The following is a 20,231-nucleotide window of genomic DNA, read 5'->3' as shown; positions in this document are numbered from 1 at the left end:
CAAAATTATCCAAGGCCAAAGTAGTGCTAAGTCAGAAAATTTAAGAGGTCACATCTGAAGCTTTCGGCTAAGCAACTCTTGACTTGTCAACATAATTTTACCAAGTGGCAACAGTTGGAAGAGTTTCCAGTTGGATCAATAGTTTGAGATGATTGCCACTCCTTGCGACATTCGTTGCAGGTAATTTGAATGAAGGGAAGCTATTTGTTTTGAATATTAACAATAATCTGCATTTGAGTTTGTAGAAATCAGTACTCTTTACACACACACAAATATGGCTGGAATGAGAGTAATTTTTATATTTCTTGGGAAATAAACACACACATACAGTTTTGCCTCGGTATATAAAAGCTTTGTATTTATTTCAGTTATATTAAAAAGTAATCATAACTGTATTTCTCTTTGGCCAGGAGAAGATTTTCCCCTCTAGAGGACAAATGTTAAGTACTGTAATAATCATGACTGTCAATGAAAGAATTGACTGTCTATTCATTTTAGGTTTTTTTTCCTTTTTTAAATTCTAATTCAGCAACAGACAATGACCTCCCTTACTAAATGTGTGTAGTTTGGAGGGAGGGGTTTGTCTTGATTTTGATAAGCATCTAAAGTGACCTAAAATGAAACTATGATTTAATTATCCACGTTAGCCTAGAGGTGCAGAAATGGTTTGTTCTGTTACCTGGTATGAAGGTTGGAAAATCAGACAAACCTGCTTTATCACAATCTGCATTATGTAGATCAGTGTTCCTCAACCTTTCTGGTTTCGTGGCCTGGCGACTCGGGGTGGGGGAGAGAGAGAATGGCTCTGCACAAGCAGCAGGTGTCTGCCACTCGCACAAATGCAGCACCGCACACAAGCGTGTGCACCTGCCACTCACATAAAGTGGAGCTGCATGCGCTTGCGTGCTTGCCCGCTGCTTGGGTGGCCTGGTTCTGAATGGGCCATGGCCCAGGGGTTGGGGGCCCTGGTGTAGATGCATTATTTTAATGACTGTGCAAACTCACATCAATCCATGGTTTCATATTTTGATTTACAGTAAGCTTTTAACCAGTAAGAGATTTTAATATAACTGAGCCATAACTAAGAAACGCAAGCAGTAACAAAGTCTGCATACGTTTTTTTAATTTTTTCATTCAAATTCTGCAAGCTTTCTTTGCCTGAACCTTTCCCAGCTGTCTCATAATAGAGCCACAGGCATTGCTGCATCTCCCCTCCCAAGTCAGCTTGTCACATTGAACAGCTGAACTCAGTGGTCTTCAGCGTTTTTGCAGTCTGGAACTGGTGTGCCAGAGAAAGGCTTTAAAGTTGCGAGGCGGGGTGTCTTCTGAAAAGAAAGGAGAGAAGAGAACACTGTCCTCTTTAAGTTTAAAGTCAAGTAGGAGAGCAGAAGAAATATAGTGGATGAGATGCTTCTGGGCCTCTGGCTTGCTGCTGCCACTGTAGCAGGATTTGGAGAAAATAAATTGTGTCAACCTTCCCTTTCTCCTGTCTGTCCTCAGTTGTGATTGGGGTTGTGGATGTCTATGCTCTCATCATTGAGAGTGAGCTTTCCTTAGAACTTTATCTTCCATCTTGGAAGTTAGAAGGAAGGGGACTGCTACAAAGATTCCCCCAACTTAGTTTTCTCTAATTTATATTTTCTTTTGCTGGGCAGTTTCTTGGATAAATTTGTTCTTTTTAAATAAAGTTTCTTATTAATTAACTTGGATCTTTGTCAGCTCTCATTTCACAAAAATGTATCTTGCTTTTAAATCACAGACAATGTGGAAGGTGTCTCATTATTCCAGAGTCTAAAAAGTTTTTTAAAAATTCTTTTGATCATGCTCAGTCCCTGGGATCTCAAAGAAGGTAGCCAAATATTTTCCTTGGCAACAGTATAGACATGGTTTGCCTTGCTTCCTTCCAGGTTGTTTTTTCCAGCTTCTAAATGTAGTCCACCATCCTGTTATTTCTTGGAGGCTTCCCATGTAAATATTTACCAGCTCTGACTGCTTAGTTTCTGACGCCAGAATTGGTTGGCCAGGTGCTGTTACCTGTTTAAACTAACAAGGACCAAAATAAAAGCCCCCCCCCCCAATGTTGGTTTATCTCATGAAAGGACTGAAGTGAGGAGATCTCAAGAGCTGGAGACTATTCACAATGAAGGAGGCAGCCAAGGAGATGTAAGCCAACAGAAATTCAGCAGTCATAGCCCAGACTTGATGAAACAGAACAGAATTTGTGGAATAAATGGAATGGAGGATTTAAGTAAAGTGTCACCACTTCAAGCTGCATTTATTCTAGTGCTGACATGAGAAGGAGAAGCGGAGGCATCTGGAAAGGGACGTTTGACTTTTCACCTACTTATTTTCCCTGGAGATAATATCCCCTAGGAGATGGGATGGGAGGGGGGAAATTCCTTTGAGTTGGAGCAGTAGATTAGGGGTAGAATGACTTGGAAGATGGCCAATGAGTGCAGGGGAGTGGGGAACGGAAAGGGAGGGTTTTGGGTCTGGAAGTCAATGTTGGCTTCGATGGAGTCAGGTCCAGAATGTCATGCTTAATAAATAGGAGTTTTCTTTCAAAGACTTTGTTTGAAATGCAATTTATTTGAGATAACCTCGAAACTTGACATAAGAAAGGCAGTTAACGGGATGTGGAAGAACCTTATTTGGCCCTTCATCTGTAGATCTAAGTGACACCCATGAAATCCATCCTACAATATAAAGCAGAGAGTAGAAATTCTGCTAGACTATTAAAAAGCAGGGATAGAAATTATTTGAAAAAACAGGTTAGGGTGCTGATGAACAGTTACAGAAGACTGAATTAAAAAATGTGAACACAGATGCCCAAATATGGCATTACATGCACAAGATTAGTAAAAACTAAGCCAAACTCTTTGAATATACTGTTGCTCAATAACAACAGTGCAGATGGCATACTGAGTAAATTATGCTAAAACCCTAGATCACTAATGTGCTGTGGATTACTCATATTCATACAAAAAACTTTTTCTTTGTAGACTTCAGCTCAGCATTCAATACCATCATTCCAGATATTCTTCTAACTAAATCAGCTAGCTGTACCTGACTACACTTTTAAATGGATCATAAGCTTCCTAACAGACAGGAAGCAACAGGTGAAGCTAGGCAAAAATCACATAAGATACCCGTACAATTAGCACAGGAACCCCCCAGGGCTGTGTGCTCTCTCCACTTCTCTCTATACAACAATGACTACATCTCAAAAGATCCCTCTCTTAAAAGTACTGAAATTTGCAGATGATACAACAGTAATTGGTCTCAATCGAGACAACGATGAATCTGCATACAGACGGGAGGTTGAACAACTAGCCTTGTGCTGTGACCGGGACAATCTGGAACTGAACACACTCAAAACTGTAGAAATGGTGGAAGATTTTAGGAGAAACCCTCCTATATGACCACCTCTTAAAATACTAGACAACACAGTATTAACAGTAGAGACCTTCAAGTTTCTAGGTTCTAACATATCTCAAGACTTAAAATGGACACCTAGCATCAAAAATGTCATTAAAAAAAGCACAACAAAGAATGTTCTTTCTGCGCCAACTCAGAAACTGCCCAAGGAGCTGCTGATTCAGTTCTACAGAGGAATTACTGAGTCTGTCATCTGCACCTCTATAACTGTCTAGTTTGGCTCTGCAACCAAACAAGACAGACACAGACTTCAAAGGATAATTAGAACTGCGGAAAAAACAATTGCTACTAACCTGCCTTCCATTGAGGACGTGTATACTGCATGAGTCAAAAAAAGGGCTGGGAAAATATCTACAGACCCCTCGTATCCTGGACATAAATTGTTTCAACTTCTACCATCAAAACTACACTATAGAGCACTATACACCAGAACAACTAGACACAAAGACAGTTTCCCCCCGAAAGCCATCACTCTGCTAAACAACTAATTCCCACAATTCTGTCAAATTATTTATTAAGACTGTATTACTATTATTCTTCTCATCCCTCCTATTACCTATCACCTCCCACTTATGACTTCAACCATGTTGTTTGTATATTTTCAATTTATATTGTTTTCTTTGTTTCCTGGTATGATTTGATTGCTTATTAGTAACCTATGACTATCACTCAGTATTGTAACATGATTCTTGATGAATGTATTTTATTTTTCTTTATGTACAGTGAGAGCGTATGCACCAAAGACATATTCCTTGTGTGTCCAATCACATTTGGCCAATAAAGAATTCTATTGTATTCTTAAAAAAAAAAAACCAGTTGTGAGCAGAATGTGTCATTAATTTTAAAGTTGTCTCATGGATGACTTCATTCAGTGTACCTCAGGTTTAGAAAGACCAGTCCAGTTAATGTATAAATGTTGCATATATATAGTATTCCTATACTTGTGCACCAAGATTATCCATGCAGCCTGACAATTACATTTTCCCCCTTCAAAATTAAATCTTGTGCAAATGCCTATTTCTCAATATAGGTTGGCCACTGGTTTTTAATGGAACAATTCTTTTTAATCTTAGAAGCTTAGACTAGTGTCACCACCACCAGAATTCTGCAGTTTTGTAGCATTCATTGCCTCTTGATTTGTTATGGGGAATACAGATAATCCTCAATTTATGACCACAATTGAGCCCAACATTTCTACTACTAAGCAAGACAGTTGGTGAGCTTTGTCCCATTTTATGATCTTTCTTGCCACAGTTGAACAACTGCAGTGAATCACTGCAATTGTTAAGTTAGTAACATGGTTGTTAAGTAAATCTGGATTCCCCATTGACTTTGCTTGTCAGAAGGTCGCAAAAGGTGGTCACATGACCTCAGGGACATTGCAACCGTCATAAATATGAGTCAGTTGCCAAGGGTCTGAATTTGGATCACATGACCATGGGGGGATGCTGCAAGGGTCATAAATCTGAAAAACGGTCATAAGTCCCTTTTTTCAGCACAGACTTATGATTCTTTTTCAGATTTACATTTTTGTAACTCCAAACAGTCACTAACGAAATTGTTGTAAGGCGAGAACTATCTGTATTTATTTTCCTCTGCTGTTTTGTGTGTCAGTATTACCTGACACTAATTGGTGAACTTTAGGATCTCTTTCAACCATTGACACATCTCCATACCGATGGGCTTACTTTATGTAAGTTGATATCCATATTGGATTGAAAGCTTGGTATTTCTAATACTGTGCCAAATTATCATTATCATTTGCATATTTGTGGACTTTATATATATATATTCTAATGTTGATAATTGCATTGTGGATTATTGAACTCTCTTTCCTCTGTATATTGTATCAATATAAATTCAGTTAATTGGGAGTGCCTTATTTTTATTTCTAACCTGTTGCCATGACTGGTCATATTCCCTCCTATCCCCAGTGGCAACTCTGATGATTGTCTGTATTTCTCTCTTAATGCCTGGCACCTATCATATGATAGCTTTAAATTCCACCAATTTATTATGTACTGTATAAAAAAATCATTTAAGTCTACTTTCAATTAGCTATACATTCTAACATCAAGAAACAAAGGTAGGATTAAAAAAAAAAGTTTGGTTGTTTTGCTAACCTTTTCTTTCACATATGCTAGGCTGAAAGAAAAAAAAAGATCCTGTACATTAAAGAAGCTTTATTGTTTATTATTGATTAGATTTATATTTTGCCCTTTATTTCAGTACAATAAAGAAATAATCCAAAGTAGTATATTCGTGTACATATCTGTATGTACATGAAAATGTGTGAAATAAATATACATCTTAAGCGGTTCCGGAACAGCCAGTTTCACTTCTCCAATGTTTCATTTACCTCAGGAAAGTTTTCCAGAACGTATCTAGTTCAGTGGTGGGTTTCAAAATTTTTTTACTACCAGTTCTGTGGGTGTGGCTTAGTAGGCATGGCATGGCTTGGTGGGTGTGGCTTGGTGGTCATGACAGGGAAAGGATACTGTAAAATCTCAATTCCTACCCCACTCCAGAAAAAGGATACTGTAAAATCTCCATTCCCTCCCCAATCCAGGGGAAGGTTACTGCAAAATCCCCATTTCCTCCTGGTCAGCTGAGACCTGCGCGGCAGAGAATAGATAGGGGTGGGGCCAGTCAGAATTTTTACTACCGGTTCTTCGAACCACTCAAAATTTCCGCTACCGGTTCTCCAGAACTGGTCAGAACCTGCTGAAACCCACCTCTGATCTAGTAGTGTGGGGCCCACAGACCCAAGAACATGTGGAGTTACTTCTGAGCAGTACTTTATTGTTGGCTTATAGATAGAATCTTGCCAGATTACAGGAGCTATCTGGAGAACTACATGATACACATAATCTGAATTGCTAGGAGGGTGTCCACCTTCCTGCCAACCAGAGATTCCAAACTCCACTGTCTCTTTTCTCTGTACTACATTTCCCCGTAGGCAGCTTTCAAAATCTTGCTTTCTGTTTCTGCCGTTTCATAATTTCTTCTCCAGACTGCCATTACGGTGATTATCATGGTACATAATGGCAATATATATATTACATAAATGTAAGGTTAAAATAACCACAGGCATACCATGCAGTAATTCCCCAAAGGTGTTCTGTCCCCGTCTCACACACGCACACAAACAGACAGCCGGGGGTTAAATAAACTGGCAGACAACCAATTCTTCCGATAAGAAGCTTGGCAGCAACCCAGTAGCTACTTGCCAAGAACTTTACTCATAAACAAAATACACACAGTTCAAGAATTGTCCAGTTCGTAAAATAAATCCAAGGCAGATAATGTTGTTTCCAAAGATGCAATGTGACTTGATAGTAGTTAGTTTTGTCCGTCACAGAGTCTGAATGGCCACCTCACCCCCTTTTATACCCTGTGGGGTGTGGTCCAGTGACTCAGCTTAATCTCTGGCACGCCTCTTCTTCTGTTGCGCGCGCTTATCTCTGCGATGCTGCTGAGGATCCAGCCAAGCCTCATCTCCCTCATTACTGTCCACCTGTGGCTGTGTGGACGTGCTTGGCCCCGGGCCTATCTCTTGCCCTTTGGCGGACACCGAAGGCATTGCCAGAGAGGAGGGTCCTGGAGAGGGAGGCCTTGCCAACTCCTCTCCTTCACTCTCGGAGTCCTCTCCTGCTGATGACACAGGCTCAGGTAACGGAGCCACAACAAAAGGAAGCTGAATTTGACCGGCAAGTTGAACTTTTTACTTGCCAGCCAAATTGTATTTACACTGTTGGAGTCCTCATTATTGGTGAGTTACATCTTGAGTGTCTTGATCATTATTCCAATTGACATGAAGTTGGGTGATAGGAACATTCTTTCCGTGATGTTAAACCTACCCTCAAAACGACGCTATAGAGCACTGCACACCAGAACAACTAGACACAAGAACAGTTTTTTCCTGAATGCCATAACTCTGCTAAACAAATAATTCTCTCAACACTGTCAAACTATTTAGTAAGACTGCACTACTATTAATCCTCTCATTGTTCCCACCACCCATCTCCTTCCACATATGACTGTATGACTGTAATTTTGTTGCTTGTATCCTTATGATTTATATTGACATTATTTCCTGATTGCTTATTTGTACGCTATGACTATTATTAAGTGTTGTACCTTATGATTCTTGACAAATGTATCTTTTCTTTTTATGTACGCTGAGAGCATATGCACCAAGACAAATTCCTTGTGTGTACAATCACACTTGGCCAATAAAAATTCTATTCTATTCTATTCTATTCTATTCTATTCTATTCTATTCTATTCTATTCTATTCTATTCTATGCCGGTTCATTCCCACATTCAAGTCATTTCATAGTATGATAAATGGTAGAGGATGAACAACTGATATGTGGTTCAGTGTTTGTAAATACCACTCCTCAGTGCCTAACTTTGTTGGTAGCCACCATTAAGTATACACATGAAAGCAGTGGTCGAATTCAAATAATTTAACAACCTAATGATCAGCTGGGTGGGCGTGGCCATAGTCGGTGTGGCCAGGGGATGTGACAGGCAGCACTCTGCCTCCTGAACCCCTTGGGAGCAAAAACGGGCTGTGGGGGGGAGGGGTGTCACGCCACCCCCGTGCCCCATTTTGGGCCTAGGAGGCCTCCTTGAAGCTAACCTGGGAGTGAAAATGGGCTTTAGGGGGCTATACTGCCCCCCTGCACCCTGTTTTGGGCCTAGGAGGCCTCCCTGCACTTACGTGGGAGCCAAAATGGGGTGCATGGGGATTCCTGGAAGGGGCAGGGAGGGGCGGAGCCAGCCAACAATTAAACTATGGGTTCACCCGAACCAACCCGAACCAGCTGAATCCCACCACTGCATGGAAGTCCAAAATCAAACTGTCTTTTCAACCAGCAGATCTAGAACCTTCCCCTGTATCATTTCATGGGTTACTGGAATATGATAATGAGCCATCTTTCTAATGCCATGGTAGACCTCGGGACCTCTGTGTTAATTTTAGTTTGCTAATAATGGCACAGTCACACCTTCTTGATGGTGATTGTTAGAATGAGGCTGAATCATTAGGGTCTCTTGAGCTTTTCTGAAAAGGCATTTTTACAGTCTTAATGAATGCCATGAACTGATATGGAAATTGCCAAATTGCTCTTACTGAAACCTCCTCTAGCTTCACACTATAATGTAATTGCTTTTAATTGCTAATTTTCTTCTCTGTGTTGTGCAATCAGGAGGCCTTTATGTGCATGTGTTTTCTTGGCCTCTTCTGCCGCTGAAAAAGGGAGGGGCGGATACAACTTGCTTGTTCTGAAATATTCCCAGTGCAAAGACGTAGACTTTAACTCAGTGGTGAAATTCAAATTTTTTTACTACTGGTTCTGTGGGCGTGGCTTGGTGGGCGTGATGTGCTTGGTGGACGTGGCAGGGGAAGGATACTGCAAAATCCCCATTCCCACCCCACTCCTGGGGGAAGGATATTGCAAAATTTCATTTCCCACCCCACTCTGGGGGCCAGTCAGAGGTGGCATTTGCCAGTTCTCTGAAGTACTTAAAATTTCCGTTACCAGTTCTCCAGAACCTGTTAGAACCTGCTGAATTTCACCCCTGCTTTAACCCTTATTTCATTTCCTTCCACACCTCTCAAAGATGGACGAGGATACCTTTCGAGTTAATATTACATCATGATTTTAGAATTATTCCTAGAAATGGATCACTATGTCAATTATAAATCCACCTCATTATTTTTCCTACTTCAATATGCTCAGCAGATGCCTTTGAGGTTCCTCTAGTTCCTTTCATTACCCATACTTGGAATCCAATGTTTCATCCCTATGTTTCCAGGGCAGAGATTTTACTGGATGTAAGGATTAAACAGCCCCTTCATATAGAGCAGGGGTGGGGAATTATGGCTCTTTTATGATATGTGAACTTTGATTCTCAGAATTCCTGAGCCATAGTTCCCCACCCCGATGTTGAGAAATATTTACAGCTTGACTTTTTTTGCACTAGAAGTATTTTGATAATAGAAAATAGAAAATTATTTCTATTGATGGGGCCCCTCCACATTTCATCACAAATCTATAAAATGTTTAAAGGCAGGAGGGTTACTAAGCATAGTCCAATCTGGTTTCCTGTCCCTGAACAAATTAACCCTTGTTTGCCAATGAATATGCCAGTTAAAAAAGACCGTGAGCAATTTAAAATTCTATATCTTCTATTCAACTTTTAAAAAATAGAAAATATTTTGTTGGCTTTTTAAAAAAAGATAGACTAGTTAGGTCTAGTGGTTAAGGCTAGAAACCAGGAAACTTTTGAGTACTAGTCCAGCCTTAGCAAAAAGCCAGCTGGGTTGACCTTGAGCTAGTCTCTTATTCAGCCCAACTCAATTTACAGTGAGGAAAATAGAAGGAGGAAGGAGTATTAGATACGTTCACCCCCTTGAATTATTTATAAAAAATATTAAAAGGATAAAAAAGATGAAGACACACACACACACACACACACACACACACACACACACCCCACAGCATTCAGCAAACAGCAGGAATTACCGTAGCCACTCTTTCCTAGCGGATTTTATATCATTCACTCAAAGGCCAGGAATAGGCCATTCTTAATGTTTTTCTGAAATCTTGGCAACCTGAGGACCATTCACATATCTAGGGATAAGCTGTTGTAGTGGAAAAAGAAGCCAGGCCCAATTAATTAATTAATTAATTAATTAATTAATTAGTTAGTTAGTTAGTTAGTTTCTTTTACTACTATTATTAAAACTGTCAATAAAAATTATTTTAAAACAATAGAAGAGGACTTTGATAAAAATGATTGATTGAATGAGTGAATGAGTGAATTATTCCATATACCATATGTTCTGTGACTCTAGGGATATCCTAAAGGATGCTAGATGAGTCATTCCAACTTGTTCCTCTGTGGCTGCAGTGCAAGAATGCATACTTAGCTCAGAAATAGAGTGGAGGGACTCTCCATTTGGGAAAGTCCATATTGGACTCTATGATACAGTACTTCTGCACCCAACAGGAATCAATATATATGGATGCAAATTTCTCCAAGATCTGATGTACATATCACTGAAACATTCTCTCCTTTGCTTCCTCCTCTTCCCCTGATTTGTTCTTGAAGTTTTTGGAATTTCAAAAGTTTCTCTTATGCAAAGCAAAGTTGGACAATAATCTACCTTCAACCTGACTTCATGTCATTCTTGATTTTAAAATTATAAAAGATTATAAAATCTACCTCAAACCTATTTTCTTTATATATTTGTTTGTATGCTATCGAATCCACAGCAAGGAATTAATACAAACTGCTTTCAGGAGAAAGCCTCTGTTTTGCACAGCATCAGAGGTGATATTCATCCGGTTCGGACCAATTTGGATTTGGAATTCGGATGTGTGATTTCTTTAAGAGAGGGAGACATTTTTCAACACTGGCTCAAATCCAAAATCCTCTCCACCCACTTCATGTGGGACCAAAATAAAGTCCCATCAAAAAGGTTCCTTGTTGATATCATTCCTTAGGATTGATTTGAAATATAGGGAAGCCAGGTAATTGGTACATCCCTGAAGAGATCATGTTATAACAAATGACGGAACATTCACATTCAGTCCTTAGCCACCTCATCACTAAATAATTGATCTATGTTTAAAATAACTTATTAAGGCAAGCTCTCTTTCATCTAATTGAGTAAAAACAAGATAGAAAACAAAAGCAAAAGATTTTTTAGCAAGTTCCAGCTGCAGCCACTTGGCTTGTCCACTACATATTTTAGCCCTCCAGGAAATTATTTCCAAGGAAAGATAGCCTATAGCTAATGATGCAAAAACTGGATTGCTTCTGCATCCACCATCCATCCACCATCTCAATACAGATTCTAGAGGTATGAATACCAACAGGTAAGCAACAGAATAGGAAGTCTTTGCTTAGAAAAGACTATTCCTAGGCTTATGGAAATCCTAGGAAACTGTATGTTTAGGTTAAATATCATTATTCTGCCCATCACTGCAACTGTCTTTTTATAAAGCTGTGTTGAATGAACATTGGATTTTAAGTCTGCACAGAACTCATGCTTGATCACTGGAGTATAATCAGAAATATGTGCATCTCATGCATAATAAGAATGTGAACACACATATCCATAAGAATAAAATACCCCAGTGCCCACACCTGGTTGGTATCTTTTTTTGAGAGCCTAAGTAAAACAACAACATATACGAATGGCACTCAGATTCTCCAGATCCCCAGCCTGATGAAAAGTTGTGGAGAATTCAAAAGTGTGCACATTTTTTAAAAAAACTATTTGTTCCCTATTGCTCAGCTGTAGCTAAATAAATTAAAATTATGCATCGAAAGCAAATTGTGCATCAAGAAAGGTAATATGCTGAGGCTGATACAGTGTGTGCAAATTGTTTGACTCCTGTCATACTTTGCGCAAATCAATATTGTTTATGGAAACAACATGAACTACAGATGATGCTGAAGTTTCTCTTTTAACCACTTAACCTCTCATTAATTGTTTCTCTACTGACTGACATTTTAATAAGCTTCTTTCCCACATACTTCAAGGTAAGATACATACTTTAAAAAAAAAAACAGAAACAGGTTTTTTTTTGGGTAAGAACTGAAATAACTACTCAGTCATATATTCTGCATGACAAATTTCTGATTAATTCTGAAATGATCAACTCACACTAGAAATGGGTAAGACTACGGTTTAAACTGCTCTACGTAATCAAAGCTACCAGATGGCCAAAATGTTTGAAAACATTCCCTTGTGATTGTTAATAGTATTTAACTTTGGGTATTTCACTATAATAGAACACTAAAGACTAATAAAATCAATCAATCTATGGTGCCAGAGTAATTCAAAGTCTGTGCCATCAACATGGCATCTTTACATTTTTATTATCCCTGTCGACATGAATGGAGGCGTGGAGGCAGACTTGATATGGATCATAAATTTGTGGTTTGGCCATGCAGTAGAAATCTCATTCTGCTTTCTCAATGTCAAATAGAATTATTATGGTACAAACACAGATGCAGAAAAATAGATATTTCCTTGTTTATATCAGTTGATCTGGCATGTCATGAATATCCTCAATAAAAATAATGAAGGTTGCCTGCACAACAATATGTTCCATAAATTGCCAATTAAAGGGCAATGCCACAATATTCATTTGCAGAAGCATGGACCACCTTTGGGTAGCTGAGGGATGCCCTTAAAATTTTTTGGGGGAAAGCACCCTAACAGCTGGGAGAGTCACACAACAAGAGCAGCAAAAGGATTTCCCCCCCCCCTGCCTTCCTCAAGGATTTGAAAAAGAGCTTCGCAATGATGACAGTGAGAATGATTCAAGACAGGACCTTAAGCTAATTTTAAATTGTTTTCTGTCTCAAAGTGGTGAACTACTGCAGAGATGGGCTTCAGCAGATTCTGATCAGTTCTGGAGAACCGGTAGCAGAAATTTGAGTAGTTTGGAGAACCGATAGTAAAAATTCTGACTGGCCCCGCCCCCATCTATTCTCTGCCTCCCAAGTCCCAGCTGATTGGGAGGAAATTGGGATTTTGCAGTAACCTTCCCCTCGATTGGGGACCGAATGGAGATTTTACAGTATCCTTCCTGCCACACCTACCAAGCCACGCCCGCCAAGCCATGCCATGCCCACCAAGCCACACCCACAGAACTGGTAGTAAAAAATTTTGAAACCCACCACTGAACTATAGTGCATATTTTTGGAAATATAATTGACCTGCCTACCAAAGAGGCTTATAAATTTTTTTTCACAGTGCAAAAAGAGTGTAATATGCAAATCGAGTTGTACTTTTGTTCAGTTGATGTCTAAAGCTGTTTAATCAAGACATAATAATGTGGATTTTGTTGGCTTTTTGAGCTGTCTAGAAACTTTGCCTCCTTCCACTACTCCTGAATGCTCCCCTTTCCCCTCCCACTTGATGAGAGGAGAAATATGACACTTTGGTAATGAATTTATTAGCGGATTACACAAATGCTTCTTCCTAGGAGCCATTTGAAGTCAAACCACTATCTGCTCCTAGAAACTCCGCTTGGTTGGACTGAGAGTACTGGAAACATGTTTCAAATCCCTCAGAACTTTTTCTTTAAAAAAAGAAAGGTTCAAACAACTAACTTCTTTGTTTACCTGTGTACCAGTGTAAACAGATTTTTTTTTTAAAAAAAGTAGATCAAATTAATCAGAACAGAGCATAATTAAAAAGACAATAGTGTCAAGGAATGTCTAGCAATTTTTATTTGTATCACACACAAACACACACATATAGCAACAAGATTGATAAAATAAATGTATGTAAAAGAAAAATTTAATAAAACTTGTTCCCAAAAAAAATTGATAAAGTACAAAAAAAGTAACTCTATTATATAAGCAGTGCCAATAAAATCAGGAAAAATGTATAGAATAACGAACACAAGAGTGAGATTTGTATAAAGTAAAAATACATTCAAAGATATTAATATCAAACTAGCCCAATCCTCTCACGTGTTTTCTTGAGGGAGATTTGTGGTCTAGAAACACTAAACAAACAAATACAGATTTAGATATGTGGACCATCTATTTTTCCATCTTCTCAGTTTTAATATTAAACAGTTTGTGCTTTGCTTAGTCATAGAGATATTTCCTTATCTAGAGAAAACGAATGACTTCAGGTGGGCAAAAAAATCAGTGGAAGTGGGAGCAACTGATGACTTCCTGCTGGCTTCCCCATTGAATCTCCTTGTGAGAAGCTGGCAGTAGGTGTCAAGGATCTTCCTTCCTTCCTTCCTTCCTTCCTTCCTTCCTTCCTTCCTTCCTTCCTTCCTTCCTTCCTCCTTCCCTCCCTCCCTCCCTCCCTCCCTCCCCCTGGAATGGGACAACTCATTGCAGCCAACCTGCCATGGCCAATTTGCTATGGTCAACACACCACGGCCAATTAACCATGCCAACTCACCACAGCCAACTCGCTGTGGGGCAACTTACCAGGGCCAACTCACCATGGGAAAACTCTCTGCAGGACAATTCAACTATTCAATTTAAATATTTAAAATAATTAAAACATTATTTTAATTTTTGTCATTCACATTTCATTTTGTCCATCCTTTGACATCCTTTCTTTAATGATTCTGTTCCACTATTTCTTCAATATTGGTGTAACTCTTGCCCTGCAGTGAGTTGTCCTGCAGTGAGCTGACAGTGGTAAGTTGCCCACAAGTTGGCTGCAGCAATTTGGCCATGGCGAGTTGGCCGTGGCAAGTTGGCTGAGGTGTCATAGACTTCCTTCCTTCCTTCCTTCCTTCCTTCCTTCCTTCCTTCCTTCCTTCCTTCCTTCCTTCCTTCCTTCCTTCTTCCCTCCCTCCCTCCCTCCCTCCCTCCCTCCCTTCCACCCACCCTCCCTCTCTTCCTTCTCTCTTCCCTCCTCTATGCTCCCTTCCCTTCCCATCAGGCAGGTAAATGCCTCCCTCCTTCCCTTCCTTAGGAGCAAGAAATTACACAAATGGCAAGGAAACTGTCAAGAAACATTGAAAATTAGGCTCATTTGACCACAGCAGGGTAGCAGCAGCTGAAGCAGCTACAATTTCCCCAAATTTCATTCCCTCAGGCGTAATGATCCTGGCATTCTATAAGTTAGCCCAATTGAGGTATCTATGTTGGCAAAGTTTTGCTGCATTATGCAGAGCTTCAACCCACCTGAAGCTTACAAAGTATCAAATAGAGGCAAAAGTTTTAGTCCTATACTGTACAAATGTTATTTCCATACAATGCTAAAACTTCAGTGGTAGTCACTTTAAAATTGTTTCTATTACAAGTAAACAATTTTCCAGGAACCTAAGTGGTACAGATAGTCCTCCACTTATTACCACAATTGAGGCCAAAATTTCTGTTGCTAAGTGAGACAACTGAGAAGTGAATTTTGCCCCATTTTACGAGCTTTCTTGCCACAGCTGTTAAGTGAAACACTGCAGTTGTTAAGATGGCAACACGGCTGTTAAGTGAATCTGGCTCCCTTATTGACTTTGCTTGAAAGAAGGGCATAAAGGGGGATCACATGTGACCATGGGGATGCTGCAACGGTCATAAGTGTGAAAAACGGTCATAAGTCACTTTTTTCAGTGTTGTTGTAACTTCAGACAGTCACTCAATGAACTGTTGTAAGTCGAGGATTATCTGTATTTGGATCCTGAGTTTCCCAGGATACAAGTGAGGGGTGAGGAGTAAAGCAGCAAGGAAGATAGCAGCTATGTATAAAAAGTGCGTAGGATTTTGTTCTTGCAGTCATGACCATCATCTTGAGGTTTTGTCACTCCCTTCTCCACAGACACTCTTGGATGAACTGTGATGACCCGGGACAAGACATGAAAGCCACATGGCCAGCTGAGAGTTCAAACTCCCCTTTAATGCTCCAAATTTTCCCCAAACGTTCCCACGTTCTTAGCAAGTCCCAGAGCAATGTGTGTGCGCGCACACACAGCAGTCTCTGGCTGCGAGCAGTCCAGCAAACCAAAGGAACAGGGAAATGAATCCACGAAGTAAGGAACAAGGCACTGAGTCCACGAAGTAAGGAACAAGGCACTGAGTCCACGAAGCAAGGAACAAACACTGAGTCCACGAAGCAAGGAACAAACAATGGGTCCACAAAGCAAGGAACAAACAATGGGTCCACAAAGCAAGGAAGAAGCAAACAGCCTGCAATGGCACACAAAACTCTATAAATTCAGCATTTGTTCCCAACAAACACCCCTTCCCACAGCATCTCCTTAAATCTCAGTCCTACAAGGCACACCTTGTGAAGTCTTTGAGTCAGCCTGTGCTGTTCCTGCCTTCTCTTCACTCTCTGTGCTTGGGGATCAGGAGGAGGAGGTCCTTGCTCATCGCCTGAACTCCTCCTCCGTCGCTCCTCATTTCCACTGCTTGCCCTCTCTTGGTCATCCTGCCCTCTCTTCCTCCCTGCTAACAAGCTGTCCCAATCCTGAGGGGACCTGGACTGCCTCATCCTGCTCCTCCCCACATTCCTCCAAGGCCAATGAAGCTACCCCCTCAATCTCCATCGGCTTCAGCTCTGGCTGTCCTCCTCCGCAGATTTGGGCTCTGACGGGGGCATGACATGAACAAAGAGGCTAAACTGATGTGCCTATGTCCTTGAACTGGCCATTCTAGTCTTCCAGAAGAAGTGGCTGAAAGTATTAGTAATAGCTGAATATTCACTTGTCTGTATAAGCCCTTTTAGCAAAGCGCCGCTAAAAAAATAATTGAAAGAAATCCCAGCCTCAGATGCTGTTTTCAAACTATCTCTTAAATGTGATGTACCAGTCTGCACGACCGGAATCCCTAGGGGCTATGTGAGCTGCAGCCTCTGTCAGACTAGACCGAAATTGCCATGGCTAAAGATGAAGCAGACACATAAGCAGAGTGGACAAAAGCCAGCAATCTTGTCTAAAAGGTTCCCTTCGGGGAAGTAGTTAAGAAGGAACCAAGCTGCTGAGGAAACAAAGGGAAGAAAAACGTCACTTGAAGCGGAGAAAGGAAGTTGGGCCTGAGTACACGGAACTCTCCCTTGTCCTTAAGTCCCATCAACAGCTAACAGACTTGTAAAATAACAAGGCAAGAATTACTGTCAGTTTGGTGAATCAACAAAAGCAAGGACTTTTGGTCCTTGGTGGTTTCCATCCCTCTAGCTAATGCTTGGCAGTTGAGATGGACAGTGGTAAGTGTGGATGAGGGTGTCTCTGGATATGAGAAAGAGATAGTGCATATATTCAGATGATGACCTGTGCCTCAGGCCAGCCTTAATGAATATTTAACTTGTCAGCTAAAAGTGATAGATTTGTGATAGATTTAGTTAATCTAAATATTCAAGATATTGTGATAGATTTAGTTAAAGTAAAAGAATGTATGCAGTCTCCTTATACATGTGCACACACATACAAAGGAATCTGCAGATTTAGAAACTGAAATCAACAGGTTGTGGCTCAAACTTGCTAAGATTAAGTGGCTCTGAGTTTTTGGTCCCCCAGATCTGGGAGTTGCTATAACTGTGTATTATGCATTAATTGTGCCCATTCCTGGTCCTGCTCATGGATACTTATGCTTTGGTCACCTCCCAATTGGACTATTGCAACATGCTTTACATGGGGCTGTCCCTGAAAACTATCTAGAAACATCAGTTGGTCCAGAATGCAGCAGTGCAGATAATTATGGGTGCAGGGGTGGGTTCTACTTATCTTTACTACTGATTTATAGCGGGGCCGCACGCAAGTGCAGAAGCTTCTGCACATGCGCAGAAGCGTTCTGATGATGTTGGGGTCGGTGGGCAGAACCTCCCGCCGGTTTTACTACCGGTTCTATAGAACCGGGGCAAACTGGGGGCAACCCACCACTGGTGCATGTTTTATGCTCACGTAATACTGCTACTCTGCAAGTAGCAGAGTAAACACCTAAATACCTAAACACTTAACACTGCTACTCTGCAAGCTATGCTGACTTCTGATAAACCTCTGGGTGCAACTGAAGATGCCAGTGGTTTATCTTTAAAGCCGTATATGATATAGGACCAGGTTATCTGAGGGACTGCCTTCTCCTATGGACATCTGCCTGTTCCACATTCTCCCACAAAGAAAGCATGCTCCAGATTCTTTCTTTTAGATTTTGTCATCTTATGGGACCTAGGAAGGGTGACTATTTTTTGTGGCTGCTCCTGCTTTCTTAACCAACCCCTCCCCTCCAATATACAAAACTCCCAACTTTCTTTGCCTTTAGGAAAGCCTCAAGACCTATCTCTTCCCTCAGGCATTAGAGGTTACTTGAGTGGGAGTCTGTGCTTTGCTCTGTTCTGTACTTGGTTGCCATTTTACATTTTAACTTTTATATTTATATATTGTTTGGTTGTTGTTGTTGTTGTTGTTGTTGTTATGGTTTGTTTCACAGTCAGCCAGATAGATGTTCAGACTGGAGTTAGCATTTTTATCCATTTAATCGAGTCCTTCTCAGATAGATAGACGTGGATGTTTGATGGTGTTACTAATACTGTCACAGGTTGTAAGCTGTTCCAAGTGAAACTTTTGCACAGGGGTGGGTTTATTTTTTACTACCGGTTCTGTGGGTGTGGCTAACTTTTTTTTTTTTTTTTTACTTTTAAAAGCATTTTTTCTACAACCGTAAGAGGTTGCAGAAACAAATGCTTTTAGAAGCCTCTGACGATCAGGCAACTCAGCTGGGATCACCAGAGGCTTTTAAAGGCATTTTTTCCCCTACAATCTCTTTGGCCGAAGAGGTTGTAGAAAAAATGCTCTTAAAAGTTTTTTTTTAAAAAAGCCTCTGATGAGGTGGGCAGGGTAAGCGAGCGGCGATCGGGCTGGGGACCGGTTCAGGGGTGTGGCCAGCCAATGTTATTACCGGTTCTCCAAACTACCACAAATTTTTACTATTGGTTCTTGCGAACCGGTGTGAACCGGGAGCAACCCACCACTGCTTTTACAATTGATTAATGGAGAATTGGTCAATGCCAGTGGTGAAATGTAAAATTTGTTACTACCGGTTCTGCGGGCGTGGCTTGGTGTTGGGGGGTTAATGTGACTGGGTGGGCGTGGCCAATTTTTTTTTTTACTTTTAAAACCATTTTTTCTACAACCTCTTCGGCGAAAGGTTGTAAAAAAATGCTTTCAAAAGGCTCTGACGATCCCAGCTGAGTTGCCTGATCATCAGAGGGTTTTTAAAAAAATCCTCTGCTGATCAGGCAACTCAGCTTGGATCGTCAGAGCTTGGATTGTCAGAGCCATTTAAAAGAAAAAAAGCCTCTGATGATCACGCGGTTCAGCTGGGCATGGGGGGGGCCAGGGATTTTTGCTACCGGTTCTCCGAACCACCCACCTCCATCACTACCGGATCGGGCGATCCGGTCCGAACCGGGAGCATTTCACCCCGGTCAATGCCGATGGTGCTTCAGTTATTTTGTGATTGCACTCAAAGGCCTATTACTATTGGTACGATCCTTGCCTTTTTTTTTTTTTTTTTGCCACAGTGGTTCTATTTCTATTTGCAAGTCTTTGTATTTTGTCCGGTTCTTTCTCTTTTATTCTGCTGTCTCCAGGTGCTGCCATGTCTATTATCCAGACTTTTTTTTTGTCTTTCTTATCAAGAATTGTTAAGTCTGGGGTGTTATATGGCAGATGCCCGTCGGTTCCACAGCACTTCAGCTTCTTCATATTTTACGACTATTATTGTGTTTAGGCTGTATGCCGCTCAGAGTCACACTGTCTGAGTCAACAGGCATTATAAATCTTAAAATGAATAAATAAAAAGAGGTGTTATTCCATTCCACTGAGACATTTTAAGATGCTTACAGCACATGGCATCTGCTCCTATGGCTCAGTCAATGTCTTCTAGCATGACCACAGCTGGCAAAGGTGAATCCTGGATGAATTTTGCAGCTGTGCCCTGAGGCTGATACTTTCAAAAGCCTAGCAGAGCCTCCCCAGGTATCTGCTTGGTTTTTCTTGTTCAAACAGAGGCATTACAAAGCATAAGAAATCAAATCAAAACAAGTTCTCTGCAGAAGGACACCGATTCAGAACAATCTGTGCCTCTAGAAATCTCCTCCCCAAACCTGCATAGTGGGAAAAGGGAAACAATGCTAAATGTTGGAGTTCCCGTCCAATTAGAGAAGTCGGAACTGATTAATCGTGTGCCTATAATTAATTGATAAAACCTGCACTGATTTGCATATGTCTAAACAAATCTTTTGGAACACAAAGCATCCTCTCCCTTTGACGACTCTGCACTTGGCAAGT

Source organism: Pantherophis guttatus, chromosome 2, assembly GCF_059756535.1.
Source record: "Pantherophis guttatus breed Tessera chromosome 2, ASM5975653v1, whole genome shotgun sequence".
Taxonomy (NCBI): Eukaryota; Metazoa; Chordata; class Lepidosauria; order Squamata; family Colubridae; genus Pantherophis; species Pantherophis guttatus.
This window is presented reverse-complemented; position numbering follows the sequence as displayed.